This window comes from Macaca nemestrina, chromosome 6 (assembly GCF_043159975.1).
Source record: "Macaca nemestrina isolate mMacNem1 chromosome 6, mMacNem.hap1, whole genome shotgun sequence".
Classification (NCBI taxonomy): Eukaryota; Metazoa; Chordata; class Mammalia; order Primates; family Cercopithecidae; genus Macaca; species Macaca nemestrina.
The window spans coordinates 44,083,264-44,102,227 of record NC_092130.1 but is presented as its reverse complement, the minus strand read 5'-3'; the positions used below and the strand labels follow the sequence as shown (position 1 = coordinate 44,102,227).

Here is an 18,964-nt window from a genome sequence, read left to right as displayed (position 1 = left end):
TAATCTCTCTGTGTGTTCTAATTTAATCTGCATACTGGGGCTGATAATGCCATCTACTTTATAGGGTTGTTGCAAGGAGCAAACTGAAAAAGATAACCCAAATAAGGTGCTTCACACAATCTGTGGTAAGTATTGACCAATATTATGATGACCTAGAGTGTGTAGGTTAGCAGAGAGCATAAGCACAGATAACTTGTCTATTTGGGGTTTGATCTTCAAGTGCCTCATTTAACAAAGCTGGCAAACCTTCTCATTGGATGTATTTCCAGAGCTTCACCCTGTGTGAGTCCAAGGTAGAAGGTGCAGGCAGCAGTGAGGAAGTTCGGGTCATAGAAATTGGGTCAGGGTCCTGCTCACTTACTCCTCAAGTGCAGGCGCCTGGACGCTGAGCACTGAGTCTGCAGGTCACTGTGCACCACCTTCCTCAGCCAGGCAGTGCTGACAGTGCTTCTGCTGGCACATTGGTCTCCAATCTGGTTTTTGGTTTACTTAATTATCAGCTACTGACATTGTACAGGGCCCATAGCACATTGACATGGCATTTATGAAATCCCAGAAGTAATGGATGGCTCTGCTTGTTGTTTTTTTAAGAAGTCCCCTCTGTTAGATTCAGAGGCTTGCCTGAGGACAAAGACTGTCTTTCAAGGAAACGACTCAGGTATTTTATTAGCAACTTGGGTATTATATCTACTAATTCAGCACATATATTTGGGCACCCACTGTATGCCAGGCACTGAGAACGTAAACCTACTGAAAGAAAGCCTTGCCCTGAAGGGGCTTGGGGTCCTTCTAGAGACAATACAAGTAGCCAGATGAGGACCACGGGGTGATATAAGTGCCTTGGGACAGGGTTGGGGCATGCTGCCTGAGTTTCAGGTATCACAGGGCTTCCAAAAGGAGGCAGATTGTATGAACTGAGACCTGAGGATGAGCAGAAGCTAGCAGGTGTAAGACAGGTATGAGGAGAGGAGGTGGCAGGGAATGGACATTCCAGGAAGTGGGACCACCAAGTGCAACAGGAAGAGATCATGTAACCGTGTGTGGACTATGATGAATACTAGCTGACTTTAACCACAGCATGGTCATATGCGTAAGTTATGCACATAATTCAATATTTTACATATTTCTCATAATTAAATAGGCATGGATATGCTTATTTACCAAGAAAGGAATTCATGTGCACTTTCTGCACATCCTTAGCCAGGTTAAAGATGCGGCTTGGTTTGCTCTTGTGGAACTCCTGGAAGAGCCTCTCCTCATCTTTCTGCTTTTCCTGCTGGAACTGTGGTAAAACAGGGAGGCAGGTTTGCCTATATGAACTTGTCTTGTCCCCACAACCCACCCCTCACAGCCACCCAGCCTCTATAGGAGGCTCCCAGGCTCTCTCCCCTCTCTCTGCATTCCCTGTTTTCTCTCTCTCTCTCTCTCTCTCTCTCTCTCTCTCTCGCTCTCCACACACACACACACACACACACACACACACACACACACACACACACCACCTTATCATCCATAGGTTAGTGCTCCATGATAGAGTGCTTCCTCTAGGCTGTGACTCAGAGAATCCATCAGGACATGTGAGTTGAAAGAGGAAGAGGAACCTTTGGGAAGCCCTGTGGCTCACTTACATGGAAGCAACCCCACGTGTCCCCTGCCCACCTGCCCCACCCCCACATGAGGGTGGCCAAAGCATGATTGATTGGTCTGTGCACCCATCAGGATGAAAGACAATATTAAAAGTTATAACTATTGCTGTTATTACTGCTATTAGTTATCCTTTATCAAGTGCTTACTATGTCCAGGCTCTGGGCTAAGTGCTTTCTATATTTATCTCATTAAATTCTCATGACAAACCTAGGAAGTACATAGTATCATCATTTCTGTCTTATGGAGAGAGGAACTGAGGCCCAGAGACTTTGGTGGCAGCTGGGATCTGAATTCAGGTATAGCTCACTCCAAAGTCCGTGATCATAATACTGGGAAGTACTCATTTGCTAGAAACACTGACTGCCCTTGTAGTGCTCTAAAACCCTGAACATGCTCTGAAGGGCAGGTGTGGGAGGAGCATTCAAGGACCTCTCTGTGAAAGGGAAGAGAAAGATGAGGGCCTGTTGTTAAAAGGCAAAAGTGCTGAAGCTTTAGGTAAAGCAACACCCTGTGTTTCCACACCTGAGGGAAAGCCAGGAGTCGAGACTGACTGAGCTCTGGGAGCTGAGTCCACCCCATGCTAAGTCACCAGCAGTTGTGTGTCAGGAATTAGAAAGTCAGGGTAGGAGTTGTCCCTAACGGAACACACTCCTATTTCTCTCAAGGCCCTAAGCCTCTTAGCAAAGTGCCAGCCCATCCACTTACATCCCTTTTGGACTCTCACCTGGAGGTCATCACCCCCTTTCTGTGATTGGTCCTCCAGCCCCAAATGCTATCACTGTTTTCATGGTGAGAAGCTATGGCAATCGGTGGGTAAGCAGAGGGTTTATGGAGTGCACCCCCCAGCAGTGGCTGGGGGAACCTTGCAGCTCATTCCTTAGGTTTAGAGAGAAGAGTGGCAGGATGAGGTTGCATTGCTTGTGCCAGCTAAATTCCAAAGGGGGCAGCATGGTGACTGCTGTTCTGAGTGCACCGGCTTTTAACAAGCCCAATTTTTGGGGTTTCTTTGCTCTGTTGGAGCTGAAGCACACATAACAGCTACACAGTGTTGCAGAATGAAACCCTATCTCTACCTGGATCCTTCCAAAGCTTCATCCACAAAGCACACCTAAGCCACTTTTGCCCATGGGTTGGCTCAGGGAAGACCTCATATATACATTCATTTACTCATTTAATCAACAAAAATGAATAGAGCATCTAGTGTGTGCTGAGCTCTGTGCCAGGCCCTAGAGGTACAACGGAGAGTGAGGCCAGCATGGTCTTGACTTCGTGGAGCTGACAGACCAGAGGAACATGTAGTTGATAAAGGATCTGCAGTTAAGTGGGATGAAGAACTCTCCTTTTCGTGCAAATTAGACCTGAGTTCCTTTACATCTAGCTTCATAGTTATTCCTGGGAAAACATTACTTTCCAAATAAACCCAATTGGTAAGCCGCAGTAACTGGGTATGAGTCTGTTAGCTCAAAAGCTTGAGAAGTTTCCAGAAATCCACTTTTACAAAGTTGTTCCACTCAGTTCAGCATGTGCTTACTAAGCCTTGTGTATGCCAGAACTGTGGCTGGCACTGGAGATTCTAGGAGGAATGAGCTGGGTTATTGCTCACCCAAGGGGGAAAAAACACACAAGCCAGTCATTTCAGTATTACCTAGTGAGAGCAAGTTACTCACTCACCAAGTATTCCCCAGGTACCCACTCTGTGCCAGGTGCTGTCCTAAATCTGAGATACAGCCATTAGCAGAACGGACAGTCCCTACTCTCATGGAGCTTATATTTTATTGGGGGTGTAGGAACTGCAGAGAGGAGAGTGCTATGTTATATAGACGTGAGCCAGGAACTCCCGGATGAGGTGATTTTGAATAGAAAGTTGAAGGAGGTGAAGGAGAGAGTTACCCAGATATATGAGGAAAGAATATTCCAGACAGAGGGTCCTTGGTGCTAAGAGGAGGAAGAGTGCAAAGCTAAGAGAGAGAGAGAGTATCTGGGGTTTCTGAGGAGTAGCTAAGAGGCCAGCCCTAGGTGCAAAGTGGGTAGGAGTGGAGCAGGAAGAGATGAGGCTAAGGGAGCAGCAGCAGCAAGATGATCAGAGCCCTGACAGGCACCTGCACAGACTGTGACAACTGCAGCTTTTCCTATGGCAAGATGGGGAGGCACTGACTGGAGGGCTTCAAATAGGAGAGTTGACATGATCTGATTTATGCCCTAAGAGAATCCCTCTGGCTGCTGGGATGGAATAAATTGTAAGGGGCAAGAGCAAAAGCAGGAAAAGCAATTAGGAGGCTGTTGCAATTACCCCAAGGAGAGACAAACGTGGCTTGGATGAGAAGGGAATTGAGTAAGGAGAGGAGGGGTATAAAATTCTGAATGTCTTTGAAAGATAGAGCCAAGAGGATTTATTGATGAATACTAAGTATGGAAAAAAATAACAAGCAAGAATGAATCTGAGGTTTTGGCTTGAGCAACTAGAAAGATAGAGTTACTATTTGTAAAACGTGCCATAGGAGAGGTTTCATAGTTGCTTAGCAAATACTTCCTCTCCTCCTTTTTGTCCCTATGAGAGAAATACACTTTCTTCCCCATTGATATTGGGTTTGGTCATAGGACTTGCTTCAGCCAGTGAAATGTGGGTGGAAACGATAGAATATGTGTTCTAAACCTGGGTCTTAAGAGGCCTGCATCCTGCAGTTTTCTTTGTCCTTCAAGGAGCTGCTGACCACTGCCAAGAGAAGAATGTGCCCAGGTAGCCACTATTTATCCATCTTGGGCCCCAGAATGAGATACGTAGAGTAGCCTTCTCTACTAACCCTCAGAATTGTGAACATGAAAATAAATGTTAATTGCATAGACTATTGTGTTTTGGGGTGGTTTGTTACACAGCCTGACTGTAGCAGTAACTGACTGATAAAGGGAGGAAGGTAGGCTCAGTGCTTTGGTACATCAACATCAAAGACAGGCTCTTAGCCCTATCTGGGTGCTCAGGGATGTTGCTCCAGAGGTAATAAGTTGTTGCTGAGTCTTGAGGGCTAAGTCAGTGTTACCCAGTTCAAGAGGTGGAACAAGGGCATTCCAAGCTGAGGACAGCATAAGTAAAGGAACAGAGGCACAAAAACATGATATATGAATATACAGGGAACTATGCAAGTAGACGTATAGGGTGGCAGAAGACGAGTTAGGAGAAGTTAACAGGAGCTGGATCATGGAGGATTTTGTATTCTCGCGTACGGAGATTGGATTTTATAACATAGGTAGTGAGGGCCATGAAAACCTTTGCAGCAGGAGAATATCATGGTCTGATTTATATCGACATGCTGTCCTTCTGACCCTATGTGGAGGACAGCTTCAGTGTTTCAGAGTTTCATAGCCTGGAGGCAGAAGGATAGGTAGAATCTGTTGGAATCATCTGGTCAAGTGCAGTGGTGGTTAGGATACAGGGATGGAAATGGAAACATTGAAATTTTAATACCAGCAGGATTTAAAGTACAGGGAGAAAGTGAGAGCTCAATATGTGGCTTGCTTGGGACAGCAAACATTGGAGTGGATTTTCCTAACATGTTAATGTCGGATGGAGTTACAGATGATTTTTCTTTTCTTCTTTTATACAAATTTATTTTCTACAGTCATCCTGCATTGCCCATATAATTGGAAAAATGTTTTAGATATGTTACAATGTTTAAATCTGCCTGTTTTCCTTTGGATCAAATTCACCGAACCCTAGAATTTCAGTGTTGGAGAGGGATGCCCACCCTTGATGCTCTCTTGGCCAGGGTTGCTGTCTTCTCTGAAAATTTGATTTTTTTTTTTAAATAACAAGTTGAAAAAAATATCCAAAACGTGGTTCAGAGTGAATGTGACCTATGCATCCTATTTATACTAATTTTATACCATGAAAACATTTCAGAGAAACACTAATTCAGAATTGGCATCATCAGATAACATGCCCTTCCAGAGGATTGTGTCATGACTCATCTGATTATGGATTCAGAGTAAGAAATGTGCGTGAGACTCATTTAAAAGAGTAATTAAAGAGCACCATATGTATAGAAGTAACTTTTAAAAAATTGCTGTGATTGCTGAAAATGCCATTGATTAAGAGGGACTAACAGTTAGATGGCAAAGTAGCAATTAAAAAATGTAGATCCCTGCTGAAAAAAAATACAAGTCAAGTTAGGCAAATCAGTACTTGCGATCTCTCTGCTCAAGGAGCACACCACACATTTCACTTTGGTGCCTCTACCCATTACGTTCCCAAGCCTGGGCTGACACTCCTCTTTGTCACCTCTGAGAACTCTACTCCTTCTCAAGACAAGTTCAAAAGCATCTCCAGGATGGCTTTTCCATGTCCCTGAGGAAATCCACTCTTTCATGCTCTGGGCTCCCATAGCATTTTGTTCTTAGGGTCCAATAGCGTTGTCAAAGTGCTCTCCATATTTTTGACACTTATACTTAATTAATCAACTTTATCCATTTGTAATTTCAGTGCAGGGAATACCACACTACAGGACTTAATAAATGTTGTGTCAATTGAAACTACTTAATACATACTCTGAGTCAAGTATCTTATTTATAAGGAAGCTGAGGAACAAGTAAGTGCTAGCATGTGGCTACCAGGGAATTGACCTAGAAGTGGCTCTAAGAGATGGCTCTTGGCTCTAAGAGCTCTAAGAGATGGCTCTTGGCTCTAAGAGATGGCTCTTGGCTCTAAGAGATGGCCTTGAAGCCAAGGCTGACTGTTCAAGGCCCATTATCTTATACATAGATCACTGTAGCAATTTTCTAAAAGCCCCGGGAGACATAGGTAAAAGACGAATAAGAGATTGCATTTAAATAAGTTTAAATCTAATCAGGACAATCAGATTCCAGTTTTTTGCTTTAAACTGATTTATCCAATGAATTACTGGATAACCCTTGGAAGTAAAATTGATATCCACTTTGTAAATGAAGAGACTGAGGCTTGACGTGATTTCATTGATCTCCACAGCTTCAACAGACACCTATCTGCTGACGATTCCCAGGCTTTTACCTGCAACCTAAACCTGTATTGTAACAAGCTGATTTGAACTCCCAAGTGCTCATCTACACTGGTAAGTCCTGCAAACACTTCAAAATCTGCATGCCTCAAGCTGAACATATGGGGCTTACATCTAACACCCAAACCTGATCTTCTGCTTTCTCTTTTAAGAAATGGAGTTCCCTCCACTTAGCCCTTGGAGCTAGAAACCCTGTGTTCACCTTTGTCTCTGCCAATTAGTTACCAAAAACTTTGGATTCTAATCCACAGTGTCTCTTATGTCTGACCCCTTCTCCCCATACCCACAGGCATGGTCTTAATTTAAGTCCTTATCATTTAGCATCTAGACTTTTGCACTGGTTGGTATGTTTACTAATAACAGTCCCATCTTCCATCCAGATGTCAAACCATCATTCTCTTGGTTAAAAAGATACAAGATAAAACTCAAGCATCTTTATTATTAAACCTCCACATACCTCACTAACATCAACCCCCTTCCCACAAACCCAATTTCCCTCCAGCCACATCTGTCCACTGAGGACACTGAGCCCGGTCACACTTCTCCACATGCTCATTCTTCTGCCTTTATGTCTTCTTTGTCTTCTCCACTTGCCAAACTCCTACTCATTCTTCAAGGACCATTTTAAAAAGTCTCCTCTGGGAAACTTACTCTCCCATTGCAGGCAGTTCATTGCTCTCTCCTATGTGTTCTCACAGCATTTTGCTTATACCCTATTCCACTGTGATAATCTCTTTACACTCCAGTCCCCTACTTGCTTTGAGGACAGGGTCTGGAGCTCATTTCCACCTGCAGCTCTAATACCTGGTACAGTATCTGGCACACAGAAGGAAGACTACCCTTTATGGGTAAATATTTAACCACTCTCAGTCTATTTCTTCACCTGTAAAATGGTAATAAAAATCTCTCCTTAAGATTTTAATTCAGATGTTGTTTATGAAAATGTTTTGTAGAAATGAGAAACAGAAAGCGCTAGGGAAAGGAAGGGTTATTAAGGGATTATTTAGTCTAAGCATCTGCCTTTATGCCTCAGAAAGATGAACCATGGAACAGTGACAGGACTTAGCCAAGGTCACACAGCAGTTGGGTCTCCTGACTCAATGCCATTTCCTTCCACCTTTCTGATTCTGGAGGCTCACCTATTAAGGCCCCAACCTAGTAATGCCTTGAAGGATCTTCTTTTATGATGCCATATCACCTATGACAAAGGCCATGTCCTGGGGAGAGTCTGACCACCAGGCTTCAAGCTATTTGGTTCCCTTAAGTAACCTCTAAAATCTTACTACCATGAGAAAACTCCTCAAATATTTGCTTTGGGTGAAGCACAGACTCAACAGTATGCTTCAAGTCTGGTTTCTAAATTTGCAATCTTAGAGGAGATACTATTTAGAGGAATAAACTCTTGCTCCTGATTTTTTTAACCTAATTAAAATATTTTCTCTTCCTGAACATTTCGTGGAGCTCACTTTCATGTTTATGTTAAAATATCTGTTTTAGGGCTGGGTGTGATGGCTCACGCCTGTAATCCCAGCACTTTGGGAAGCCGAGGTGGGTGGATCTCAAGGTCAGGAGATAGAGATCATGCTGGCTAACACGGTGAAACCTCGTCTCTATTAAAAATACAAAAGTTAGCTGGGTGTGGTGGTGGGTGCCTGTAGTCTCAGCTACTCAAGAGGCTAAGGCAGGAGAATTGCCTGAACCCGGGAGACAGAGGTTGCAGTGAACCGAGATTGTGCCACTGCACTCCAGCCTGGGCAACAGAGGGAGACTCCGTCAAAAAAACAAAACAAAACAAAACAAAACAAAATACGTTCTAAGGACAGAAGATGTCAAATTTCCAGTGTGCTGTGAGAAAACATTGGGTGAATTATTTGGAGTATAAACTTCAAACAAAATTAACAATCACCAGAGAAGAGAAGTTGTCATCAGAAAGACTCTTGGTCTAGAATTCCGAAGTGAGATGGAAAAAGGCCCAAACCACTGTTTTCAAAGAATATGTAGAAGCAGCTGGGAGACCTATTAACTCAACCGGCAAAGACCTAATCCCCATCATGCAAAAGGCTGGCAGCTGCATGCTCCTGTCCCAGGAATGCAAACATGAGCTCTCACCTCCCAGGTCCAAGCAACTGCACTGTGAGTAAGTGCATTGTATTCTAACCATGGGAGGGAATGGTGGGGGGGATGGAAAGAGAGAGAGAGAGAGAGAGAGAGAGAGAGAGAGAGAGAGAGAGAGAAGGGGAGAGAGAGAAAGAGAGAGATATTGAGAGCCGCTATACTTAGCATTTCAGTGTGGCCCTTCTGAATTTTCAAAGCATTTACCAATCAGTAATTAGCAGTCTCACTCTGGAGCTAAAAAAAACAGGATTTTATTATAAATTTCACACTTTAGGTATGGGAGATGGAGAGATCATAGTAATGTAAAAGATGATCATGCTACCAAGCATTTGGGCGTCCTTTTCTGTTTGAAAATTGACAGTACTTAGAATGTTCACACCATCCTTACATCATTGTAATTTTAGAAATAGGCATATAATTTTATCATTTTTTTTCTTAGTTTTCTTAGATCTTACAGCATACTGCCTCTATGATAACTAGAGCTTGTATCTCACCTCTCCACAGTTGTTGACCATGTAGGGAGTATGAAAGCGTACGGATGGTACCACATCATCTGATCCACTTTATTGAGAGTTGATGAAAAAGTACATAGTGTCCTATTGCTCAGGCAGGACATGTTTTGAAAGAAAGACCAAGCCAAATATTCAGAGTGTTTACCCCTATAGTGTGTTTGAGTGTGTGACCTTTACATCAGGTACTAATCATCTAGTTTATAAATGGAAAAGAAAGAGAGGCACACTTAGTTCATCAATGCCAAGTGAGATTTATGGCTTGTTACAACTGATTGATGGAGATTTTTTCACTTTTCAATCAAATGCAGTACTTTCAGTTTTCTTGATTGGCATTAAATGGGACCCCATCTTGGATCCCAGGGCTGCAATGGCATTTTCCAGCTTCTAACTCATGGGCTGATGGGAGAAAACAACAGCCATGAATTGTTACCACACTATAGCCTAAAAACCAAACACGAAAATAATACAAAACCTGAAAAAAGACCACAAAGATAAATGAAAAATAAACCGAATGTGGCTTTGGACTTCCTGTTGTGGCTGAAAAATACCTATCTGGGGTTTGATGGGGAAATGAGTAATCACTTCCACTGGCATCCATTTTCATTCTGCTTAATAACATTGAGTTCTTTTCATTGATATTTTCAGAAATGGGAGTCTTAGACTATGCAAATGGAATCAAATCTTGATAACTACCTAAAGGAGAAGAGGAATGTTTCTATTATGCTCCATCTTGTTACTAACCTCACAAGCTAACTGTTCTTGCTCATTCCTGGGTATAAGTCAAGCCAACTCCGGGAGGAATTGGCTTACAGTTTAACTTTAAAACAAGATGATAAGAGTCCCTTCCTGAAACTAACCCCCTCCTTGCTCAGGGTCCTTGCTCAGGGACCAAAACTGCCTTTGTAAACCTAATAAATTGCCCACAAGGTTAGAATTATGGTAGGGGCCTAAATTCTGTTAGAATGTAGGCATAGTTAAATTCTAACCAGTCGCTGTTTTATAATTTGTCTTTTTATAACTGCTTACTGCTCAGGTGTCACGTAGCTGGAGGTCATTTGTAACTTCCCCAATTGGTCCTATAGATAACGGCACTGTTGTCAAACATAAGACTAATGTTTGAGATCTTTTTCAGACTTTTGCATTCTGGTGACCAACTAACTCCACTTGGACCTGTGACTCATACCAAGAAACAGACTCGAAAGGTCCTGTGTCCCCCATCCAGAAATGGACTCAGTGCACGAAGACAGTTTTGACATTCCTATAATTTCATCCCCAACCAGTCAGCAGTACCCATTCTCTAGTCCCTGCCCACTAAATTCTTCTTAAAAACCCTAGCTTCTGAGTTCTTGGGAAGGCAGAATTGACAAATATCTCCTGTCCTTCTGCTAAGCAGCCTGGTGATAATTAAACTCTCTCTACTGCAACAACAACAACAACAAAAGTGAGAGGATGTCCTGTTTATAACAGAATAAATTGTCAGAGGAAATTAAAAATAAAGTCATAGAAATACTAGAAGAGAACTCAGGTGCATTAAAAAAATAACCTTTGAGGAATTGAAATCAGTACACCAAAGAGAAATCTGCATTCCCGTGTTAATTGCAGTATGATTTGCAATAGTGAAGACATAGGGAAAACCAAAAAGCCATCAATGAATGAATGGATTAAAACATGTGGTATATATACACATTAGAATACTATCTAGTCTTACAAAAGCAGGAAGTTCTGTTATTTGCCACAACATGGATGAACCTAGAAGAATTATGCTAAGTGAAATAAGCTAGGCACAGACAAATGCCATGTGATTTTATTTATATGGAATCTAAACAAGTTGAACTTGTAGAAGTAGAGAGTAGATTGGTGGTAGGTGGGGTGGATAAAGAAATGGGAGATGTTGGTCCCAAAGTACAGAGTTTCAGTTAGATAGAAGAATAGGTTCTGACGATCTATTGCACAACATAGTGACTATAGATTGTAATAATGTATATTTTAAAAAGCTGAAAAAAGGACTTTAAATATTTTCCCTGTAAAGAAATGATAAGAAATGATAAGTATTTGAAGTGATTAATATGTTAATTAACCTGATTTGATCATTCTAGAATGTATACACATATGAAAACATCACATTATATACCATAAATATATATACTTATTATTTATCAATACAAATAATTGTTGAGTAGCCTTTTAAAACATGACATGAAATCTACAAGTCAAACTGAAAAAACTCACAGATAAGAAAGCATAAAATTTGAATAAAATTTCTGTTCAGAAAAGATTACCATAAAGGAGATAAAAAGACAAACTGAAAAAATATTTGCAATGCACAAAACAGATAAACATCAATTTTTTTCATAAAAATAATTTTTATAAACCCTAGGTAAAAACAGTAATGAGCCAAGAAAAAATGGACAAAAGACACAAGAAGACAATTCACAGAAAAAGAAATACAAATGAACATTAAATAAAGAGTTGTTTAATCTTACTCATAAAAGAAATTCAAATTAAAATAGCACTGAGATACTGTTTCTCACCTACAAAATCAGCAACCATTTAAAAATTTGCTAACACTCACTGTCTGTAAGGAAGTAAGGAAAAGAGACTCTCATTCTCTCTGTCTGTGAAATTTATGATTTGAGGCTGCCTTCTGGGAGGGCAATTGTCAATCTCTTATGTAGCTTTCAGTGCCAATGCTCTTTGACCTAGCAACTCCATTTTGGGGAGTTTAACCTACAGATGTGGTCACAGAAGTACAGAAAGTTGTATATATAATGATGTTTAATATAGAACTGTTTATTAAAACAGAAAACTGGAATTAGCCTAAAGTTCATCAATAGGAAAATGATACATAAATTACAGTGCATCTATCTTGTGGAACACTACAGCTATTGGGGAGAAAGAGGTAGACTTGGAGATGCTGATATGGACAGACATTTCTGCCAGATTTTATTATTAATTAAAGAAAAAATCAGTTGGGAACTGAATGTGGGGTATATTTTAATAATTTTAAGGCAAAAAGTAAATAAATTAACATATACATATATTTACATATACATATACACACACACACACACACACACACACCCCTATGTAAAAATAAAAGATTTATGCCCAGATATAAAAGAAATTATTAATAAGGCTGAGTCTGGGAATTGACACTGGGGCAAAGAGAGGGTTAAGGAAGAGGAGCTTACTTCTTGCTGTCTATTTTGGGTCCTATTTGGATGATTTTTCACATCATATATTCCTTTGATTAAAAAATTGAAAAGAAGATGAATGATTTCTTCATTTATCCCTTATTCCTGTACAACACTCACTATTCAGGTAATTCAAAGAGAAACCAAACTCTTGGCTGCTCCAGGCTTAGCTCCTGCTTCTGATAATGAATTTTTCAACCAGTTACAGATCCAGCGGCAATATGGGACCTCAGATTATTAGCACAGTTTAGTTCCTCCCCTTATTGTGGCTTAATTCACCTGAAATAGATTATGCATATCTGGGCCATGTTGCTGAAGTCATGTTAAGAACAAGTCTCTGATCTTAGCCCTCTTCTCATTAATTTTTAATTCCAGCTCCCTCTTGTTGATCCTTAGGAAATACAAAAAACAGCCCTCACCATTTTTTTTAGTAGCCTTTCAGGTAATTTAGTCATGCCTTCTTGGCTTTCTCCATCCCCTACTCTACCACTTCCTTTCTGACCCCTAACGTGTAATTTTTCACAGGCCTTCTAAGTGTTTTTGAAATATAACCTCAACAAAGAATGGTAAAAATTCCATCAAGGTAACAGGCCATGAAGCTGCCTGGGTCCTGCATGGTCCTCCCAAGGGCTGGGCTGGTGCATAGATGTGAACTCACATGCCTCCCTCTGTTCACCAAGCCCATCCTGGAGAGCTGGCCAAGAACATCAATAATCTCAGGGATCTGTATTCAGTTCTGCTGAGGGGTGCAGACTGCTGGGTGTGTAAGAGAAGGATCCTCTTGAAAAATGAGAGTGTTCTTCTTCCTTTTAAATGGATCATCACTGACCCCTGGGAGTAGGGGTTATGTTTTGGAAAGAATGGCTGAAGCTGACCTATGGAAGCCAAGTCTGGGCCCAGCCATCATCTGTCTCTCTCTAGTCAGGGATCAGAACACCTTGTCCCATCTCCTGCAGACTTGACCCTGCCTCAGTCCCTGGGGCCTACCCTCACCTTATATTGGGCCACAGAAGCTGCTCTATGGTGGAAACTCACTGGATTGTGAGATTTGGTTTTATTGATGGTGACACTACATTTTCTAGGAATTGATATTAATGAAGTGTTAACATAACATGGGAGAAATGCCAAAATTACAACATTCAGTGAGAAAAGCAGGATTCCAAATTACTATACAGCCTTGTAACAATTGTTTGAGACAAACAAATCTATGCACAGAAAATATAACTGGATCTCCCCACTTGGTAATAGGTCACAAAACAAAGTCCTAGCATGAAACTGTGGAAGAATGAATGGAGAAATAGTCAGAACACTGGAATGGAATAGAAAACAAAGAAACAGAAACATGTATTTGGGAATTGGTATGTGACAGAGGTGGATAGAGATTAGTGAAGAAAAGTTAGATTATTTAATGGATGAAACTGGGAAACTAAATGTACAGAGAAAAGCAAAAACTGAAACAAACTCACTCTACATACAAAAGCAAGCTCCAGCTGTGGTAAGGACTTAAAAGTGAATGGTAAAGCTAGTGAAAGTAATAGAAGAAAAAAAAAGATGTAATATAGAATAATTCTTCATAATCTTAATTGGGAAATAATTTCTTAAGATGAAATGCATAAACCATTCAAAAGCGAGGTTTTCTGTTCAACAAAGAATGATAGATAAATGTAACTGATGTTGGGGCTCAAAAATGCTACCCCAAGGCACTTTGAACTGAAGGAGATTGGTAGGGCCTTAGAAGTAAGAAGGTCATTCTGACCTTCCCCAGCCTTTGTGAGAGCTGGCCTTGAAATTCTCTGACCTACTTTGCTAGAAAATAGGAAATAAGATCCTTATTCTGGAAGCGTCCTTCCCTATTCCTGGGAAGGAATGCTACACAGAGAAGCTGAGAAGAATCTGAACAGACAGGCCTTGGTCTATTACCGTTAGATCATACCCTTTTGTCCAATCACCATTTTACATGGCTGTCCGTTCTTCATCTAAACTAAGCATAAAAGTAGACATTTCTTCCTGAGTCTTAAGGTCTTCACTTCTGAAAGTGTCCGTGTCATGTAAAACTTTGTTAAATAAATTTATGTTTTTCTCTTGTTAATCTGTCATTTGCTACAGGGGTATTGCCTGTGAACCTTGTGATAGGTGATGGAAAAGGCATTATTCCCTTTTTGCCCCTACACAGTTGAGTGACACACTGGGGAAAGATGTTTGCAGTGTCTGAAATAGAGAAGGAACTAGTATTTAGAATACATAAAGAACACTTGAGGTATTTTTAATACCTCAAGACAGAAATCCTGTTAAAAAGTGGGTAAAGCATTATTGTGTATATACCCAAAGGAATATAAATCGTTCTACCATAAAGACACATGCATGTGTATGTTAATCACAGCACTATTTACAATAGCAAAGACAGAGAATCAACCTCAATGCTCATCAATGGTAGACTGGATAAAGAAAATGTACATAAATACCATGGAATACTATGCAGCCTTAAAAAATGAGATCATGTCCTTTGCAGCAACATGATGGAGCTGGAGGCCATTATCCTAAGCAAACTAACACAGGAACAGTAAACCAAATACTGCATGTTTTCACTTGTAAGTGGGAGCTAAACACTGAGCACACATGGACACAAAGAAGGGAACAACAGACTCTAGGGCCTACTCGAGGATGAAGGGTGGAAGGAAGGTGAGGAACAAAAAACTACCTATTGGGTAGTTTTTATCCCAGTACTTATTACCTGGATGATGAAATAAACTGCAAACCAAACCCCTGTGACATGCAATATACCTACGTAATAAATATGCACATGTATCCCTGAATCTAAAATAAAAGTTAAAATTTTTTTAAATGTGGGTGAAGAAAAGATCAAAGTAGGCAATTCACAGAAAGGAGAAACCTACATGTCTAAACAGTACAGGAGGTGGTCAGCCTCATTAGCAATTAGAGAAACACGAATTAAAATGACTTTACATTTCTCATACTGGCAAACATTAGACAGCAGCATGTGGCACATCAAAGCCCCTGAAAGAGTGTAGACTAGGGCGGGTCTTCTGGGGGTTAGTCTGCTGTGTTCACTGAACCTAGCTATGGGCATTCCTTCCTGAGTCTAGAACACAAGAATGCTTGAATAGGATTGTAAGGGGGTATAGGGATGTTCTTTGCAGCCTCCTTTGTGGCAACAACAAGTGAGAGGCAGCCTGGGTGTCTATCACTAAGAGAGTGAGCAAGTCAAAAACCGTAGGTGCAGGAAATATAGTAGTAGGCAGCAGACAGAAGCAAGAAACTAAACACATGTGCAAGCACACATGCAAAACAACCATGTTTTTCATAATTTCCATTAGAATGTAAGCTCCATGAGGGCAGAGACTACAGGGTTTTGATGGTCTTTAAGACCCGCTAGAACCTTGAGAACACAGTGGATGCAAAAGTCGTATTTCTTGAATTTTTGATAGATACATACTTATATATATAAATACATCAAATACATCAAAAAGGATGCTTTTTGGAGGAGAAGAAGAATGGAAGTAGGGATAAAGTATGAATGGAAGTAAAAATATGTTGATAATGTTCCATCGACTGAGTTATAGTATTAATTCAAACTTTTTTACCTGGAGGTTGGGGAGGATTAGGAGGAAACACACCAAAATATGAACTATTCTGACCAGGCGCGGTGGCTCGCACCTGTAATCCCAGCACTTTGGGAGGCTGAGGCGGGCAGATCACCTGAGGTCAGGAGTTTGAGACCAGCCTGGCCAACATGGCCAAACCCCGCCTCTACTAAAAATACAGGTGGCAGGCACCTGTAATCCCGGCTACTTGGGAGGCTGAGGTGGGAGAATTGCTTGAACCTGGAAGGTGGTGGTTACAGTGAGCCAAGATCAAGTCACTGCACTCCAACCTGGGTGACAGAGTGAGACTCTGCTTCAAAAAAAAAAAGATTCTTAGATAGTGGAATTAATGATTAATCCTAATATTCTTGTTCATCTGCTCTTCTATATTTTTAAAAATTCTACAATCAACAGTGTTTTACTTTTATTATCCCCAAACCCAACACTTTAAAAGGTTTTTGTCATACTTGAGAGGGCACTGTCCCCAACACCAAGTTTCCTGTCTCGGCTGTCGTCCCTCCTTTTATCTGTTCTGCTTTCCCCAACACCACAACTGCGCACACACACATAAGTATACACACACGCAACACACACACCATGTACACATACAACACACACACACATACACATACACACAACACACACATGGACACACACATTTATGAAGTTCCCATATCCCTGGCTTGGTTTGTGCTTGGTCAATAACCAAGAAATCAATAACCTCTGGTTTCCTCCAGACTGACCTCTGAGTTACGATTATCTTTGGCTTCCTAGAATATATGACCCACTGTATGAGTCACTGACCTCTGGCCTAGTTTACCCTACTGGGGGTCTTCCTGGATTCCTGGTCTCAACCTTTGCCAGTTTATCTCAACCTGGTGCTTACCCTACTGTACTGAGTTGAATAGCACCACGCACCCCAATGCATGTCCTTCCTGGAACCTCAGAATGTGACCTTATTTGGAAATAGGATATTTGCTGGTGTAACTCGTTAAGATGGAGTCCTATTGGAATAGGGTGGATCCTCACTCCCAAATGACTGGTGTCCTTATCAGAAGAGAATTAACATAGAAAAACACAGCGAGAACCCTACTGCATTATAACAGAGGCAGAGACTGGAGTGGTGCATTGACAAATAAAGGCTTGGCAGAAACCACCAGAAAGTAGAAAGAGGCAAGGACAGATCCTCTTCTAGAGCCTCCAAGGAGGGCATGACTGAGCTAACACCTTGATTTTGGACCTCTAGCCCTCAGTACTGTGAGAGAATAAGGTTCTGTGCTTTTAAGTCACCACGTTTGTGCTACTTTGTTATTGCAGCGCTCAGAAACTAAAACAACCACCCACACTCAATTGAGTATTTGCCAAAGGAGATTTTGGGTGCCCAGAAAAGCCTTGATTGCACCCAGTCTCTTCTTGGCATGGCATTTTCAATGTCCAGAGTCCCCTGAAGGAAAGGAGAAGGGGAGGTCTACTGCATAACTTTATTTATGCTAAAATAAGCTTTAGTTTAACATAAATCAGAGAGGAGATTCAGCCATTTTCCTCTACTTTAATGAAAAATTTACTGGGTTCATGCAACCAACAGAGAGAGAAAGATGTTTTTAGAATCTTGAAAATGCAATGGGAAGATTAAAGTCCACTGGAATCCTTTCCATTCTGGCGTTATCACTTCTGAACCCACTTTCCAATACCTCTGCTTTGCAAAGAACAATTTGGCTGAGCCTGGGACACACTCTCTTCTAAGGTCAAGGTCAATTTTCCATCAAAGATCAAGGTGGAAAATTGGAATTGACATAACTCTCCTGTTCTCCTTCTATTTTACTGGGCTCCTGTCTTAGAGGATAAGTTAAAGAGCTGGCTCTGTTCTGCTTCCTGTCCCTATGGCTCTCCACTGCCTGGAGCACCACTGTGAAGCACTGAGCGGTCCCAGAGATAGGAGAAGCAGGGTCCTGGGGAGCTTGAAGACAAGACGGTGGTCCTAGAAGCAGCGAGGAGACAGTCACCTGCTCCAACTGCACTATGGCTTCATCTGCAATGAAGCACCTGCTGGTGGAGATGCGCTAGTCCTTCTGCGTTCATATGCCACTCACCCCGTCCTGGGAGGGTCTCGTCTTCCTACATAGGCCTTCCAACTCTTTCCATTCTTGAGCTCTCCAATCCATTTTCTATAGCAGGTAGAGTAGATCTTTCCAAACTGCATATATGAGTCACTCACTCACTTGCTGAAAACATCCGATGCCTCGCCATTCACCCTACAATGAAGTCCAACTTCTTACACGGCCACTAATGGTAAAGCCATGGCTAAGGTTCTCTTTAGCATCCATGTCACCTGCCACTTCTGTTTACTCCCTCCAGTAGATCCAGACCATGTTACTCAGAATTCTCTGAATGGGCTTCTTTTTCTCCTTCCCTTCACTGGGCTATTTCATGTGTCGTTTCCACATTCAGAGCCCTCTTTCCTATTCTCTGTTGTCCATTTATCTCTTTTATTCCATTGGGTTTCATTTTAGACATTGCCGTAAGCTGCCCCATTAAGACAACTCTATTAAAATTACATTTTTATTTTCTATCACAATTGTAATGCTGTGTTTATTGGTATGATTATATGAAAGACACTTATCTCCTCCCCTTGACAATAAGGTCCTTGAGGGCAGGAACTTTATATTGTTCATTTTATGTCAGCATCCAACTCAGAGCCTTGTCCAGACTAGAAGCTTTATATGTATTCATTGCATGAATAGGGAATTTTCAGATGGCTCTGTTACTAGGGCCTGCCTAGCTCTGATATTCTGTGAGTCTATAGATCTTGTCCCCATCCTGACAAATATTTTCTGTATTTAATCTGAGTGTGAATTTACTGCTAATAAAAC

The 18,964-nt window shown here is 41.3% G+C and overlaps 1 protein-coding gene and 1 long non-coding RNA gene across 4 annotated transcripts in view; one reads left to right on the top strand and one right to left on the bottom strand.

The window, feature by feature from the left end:
- The window catches only part of LOC105467106 (uncharacterized), a 43,172-nt gene that overhangs the window by 7,723 nt on the left and 16,485 nt on the right, over positions 1 to 18,964 (top strand). For both annotated transcript variants that reach the window (XR_978618.2, XR_978617.3), the window contains exons 4-5: positions 65 to 125; positions 6,623 to 6,725. This is a non-coding gene — a long non-coding RNA (uncharacterized lncRNA). The remainder of the gene's footprint in view (positions 1 to 64; positions 126 to 6,622; positions 6,726 to 18,964) is intronic.
- Positions 1 to 18,964, bottom strand: part of LOC105467107 (transient receptor potential cation channel subfamily C member 7) — a 141,124-nt gene that overhangs the window by 105,696 nt on the left and 16,464 nt on the right. The window lies entirely within an intron of this gene.